We start from the raw sequence: 3,279 nt of genomic DNA, 5'->3' as shown, positions 1-3,279 counted from the left end.
TAGAAGTGGTCTTGATGGGCTTTGGAGATGAACCTTTCCATCTCCCATGACTCGGATGTGGAAGCTTTTGTCTTCCCTTTCCCCTTTCTAGAGGATTTTCCGGTCTTAGGTGCCATCAATGGTAATGGAAAAACAAAAAGCTTATGCTTTTACCACACCAAACTTAGAATTTTGCTCGCCCTCGAGCAATAAAAGAAAGAAAAGAAGAAGATGAAGAAGAAAATGAGGAGAGGGAGAAGGTGATGTGGTTCGGCCAAGAAGGGTATAGAGGGGTTGTGTTGTGTGAATTTGATGAAGAATGGAGGGCTTTATATAGGGAAGGGAGGGGGGAAAGGTTTCGGCCATATGGGTGGGTTTGGGTGGGAAATTGGTTTTGAATTTTGAAGGTAGGTGGAGTTTATGAGGTAAGTTTATGGGGAAGAGTGGATGGATGTGAGTGGTGAAGAGGTTTTTGGGGAAGAGTGTTTATGGGGTTGTGTGAAAGAAAGTGGTGAGAAGAAGTGAGTGGAGGTAGGTGGGGATCCTGTGGGGTCCACAGATCCTGAGTGGATCCTGTGGGGTCCACAGATCCTGAGGTGTTCAAGGATTTACATCCCTGCACCCATTAGGCATGTACAAATGCCTTTGCACACAACTCTGGGCGTTCAGCGCCAGGTTGGTGGCCATTTTGGGCGTTCAACGCCCATTTGTGTGCCATTTCTGGCGTTGAACGCCAGAACCATGCCTGTTCTGGCGTTCAGCGCCCAGAAGCTGCCCATTTTGGGCGTTCAGCGCCAGAACCATGCTCTGTTCTGGCGCTGAACGCCAGACAGATGCTCCTCCAGGGTGTGATTTTTTTTCTGCTATTTTTTATTCCGTTTTCAATTTTTATATTTATTTTGTGACTCCACATGATCATGAACCTATAAGGACATATAATTAAGAAAAATATAGTTAGATAAATAAAAATTAGGTTGCCTCCCAACAAGCGCTTCTTTAATGTCAATAGCTTGACAGTGGGCTCTCATGGAGCCTCACAGATGTGCAGAGCTTTGTTGAGACTCTCCAACACCAAACTTAGAGTTTGGATATGGGAGTTCAACACCAAACTTAGAGTTTGGTTGTGGCCTCCCAACACCAAACTTAGAGTTTGACTGTGGGGGCTCTGGTTGACTCTGCTTTGAGAGAAGCTTTTTCTGCTTCCTCTCCATGGTTGCAGAGGGAGATCCTTGAGTTTTAAACACAAGGGAGTCCTCATTCCATTGAAGGACTATTTCACCTCTGTCAACATCAATCACAGCTCTTGCTGTGGCCAGGAAAGGTCTTCCTAGGATGATGGATTCATCCTCTTCCTTTCCAGTATCCAGGACTATGAAATCAGCAGGGATGTAAAGGCCTTCAACCTTTACTAATACGTCCTCTACTTGTCCATATGCCTGTTTTCTTGAACTGTCTGCCATCTCTAATGAGATTTTAGCAGCTTGCACCCCATAGATTCCCAGTTTCTCTATTACAGAGAGGGGCATGAGGTTTATTCCTGAACCAAGGTCACACAGGGCCTTAAAGATCATGGTGCCTATGGTACAGGGTATTATGAACTTTCCAGGATCTTGTCTCTTCTGAGGCAATGTCAGTTGATCCAGATCACTTAGTTCATTGATGAACAAGGGAGGTTCAACTTCCCAAGTATCAATGCCAAATAGTTTGGCATTCAGCTTCATGATTGCACCAAGAAACTTGGCAGTTTGCTCTTCAGTAACATCCTCATTCTCTTCAGAAGAGGAATACTCATCAGAGCTCATGAAGGGCATAAGGAGGTTTAATGGAATCTCTATGGTCTCTAGATAAGTCTCAGATTCCTTTGGTTCCTTAGAGGGAAGCTCCTTATTGATCACTGGACGTCCCAAGAGGTCTTCCTCCTTGGGATTCACGTCCTCTCCTTCCCTTACAGGTTCGGCCATTTTGCTTATGTCAATGGCCTTGCACTCTCCTTTTGGGTTCTCTTCTGTATTGCTTGGGAGAGTACTAGGAGGGATTTCAGTGATCCTTTTACTCAGCTGGCCCACTTGTGCTACCAAATTTCTAATGGAAGACCTTGTCTCATTCATGAAACTCACAGTGGCCTTAGATAGATCAGAGACTAAGTTTGCTAAATTAGAAGTATTTTGTTCAGAGTTCTCTGTCTGTTGCTGAGTGGATGATGGAAAAGGTTTATTATTGTTAAACATGTTTCTTCCACCATTATTAAAGCCTTGTTGAGGCTTTTGATCCTTCCATGAGAAATTTGGATGATTTCTCCATGATGAGTTATAGGTGTTTCCATAAGGTTCACCTAAGTAATTCACCTCTGCTATTGCAGGGTTCTCAGGATCATAAGCTTCTTCTTCATAAGAAGCCTCTTGAGTACTGTTGGATGCAGCTTGCATTCCATTCAGACTCTGAGAGATCATATTGACTTGCTGAGTCAATATTTTGTTCTGAGCCAATATGGCATTCAGAGTATCAGCTTCAAGAACTCCCTTCTTCATAGGCGTCCCATTATTCACAGGATTCCTTTCAGAAGTGTTCATGAACTGGTTATTAGCAACCATGTCAATGAGTTCTTGAGCTTCAGCAGGCGTTTTCTTTAGGTGAATGGATCCACCTGCAGAGGTGTCCAGTGACATCTTTGATAACTCAGATAAACCATCATAGAATATATCCAGGATGGTCCATTCTGAAAGCATGTCAGAAGGACACTTTTTGGTCAACTGTTTGTATCTTTCCCAAGCTTCATAGAGGGATTCACCTTCTTTCTGTCTGAAGGTTTGAACATCAGCTCTAAGCTTGCTCAGCTTTTGAGGAGGAAAGTACTTGGCTAAGAAAGCCGTGACCAGCTTATCCCAAGAATTCAGGCTGTCTTTGGGTTGAGAATCCAACCATAATCTAGCTCTGTCTCTTACAACAAAAGGGAAAAGCATGAGCCTATAGACTTCAGGATCTACTCCATTAGTCTTAACAGTATCACATATCTGCAAGAATTCAGTTAAGAACTGAAAAGGATCTTCATATGGAAGTCCATGAAACTTGCAGTTCTGCTGCATCAGAGAAACTAATTAAGGTTTCAGCTCAAAGTTGTTTGCTCCAATGGCAGGAATGGAGATGCTTCTTCCATGTAAATTGGAATTAGGTGCAGTAAAGTCACCAAGCATCTTCCTTACATTATTATTATTTTCGGCTGCCATCTCCTTTTCCTGTTCGAAAATTTCTGAAAGGTTATTTCTAGATTGTTGTAATTTAGCTTCTCTTAATTTTCTTTTC

General features: G+C 42.9%; 1 non-coding gene across 1 annotated transcript; it reads left to right on the top strand.

The window, feature by feature from the left end:
• The first annotated feature begins 2,699 nt into the window (after positions 1-2,699).
• LOC148573962 (small nucleolar RNA R71) lies at positions 2,700-2,807 on the top strand. Its single transcript, XR_015905688.1, has one exon. It is a non-coding gene; the product is annotated as a small nucleolar RNA R71 (small nucleolar RNA).
• Positions 2,808-3,279: the final 472 nt, after the last annotated feature.

The sequence above is a fragment of the Arachis ipaensis genome, chromosome B2 (assembly GCF_059453495.1).
Source record: "Arachis ipaensis isolate K30076 ecotype BB chromosome B2, ASM5945349v1, whole genome shotgun sequence".
Taxonomy (NCBI): Eukaryota; Viridiplantae; Streptophyta; class Magnoliopsida; order Fabales; family Fabaceae; genus Arachis; species Arachis ipaensis.
Note: the sequence above shows the minus strand (reverse complement) of the source record. Positions and strands in the feature narration are given on the sequence as shown.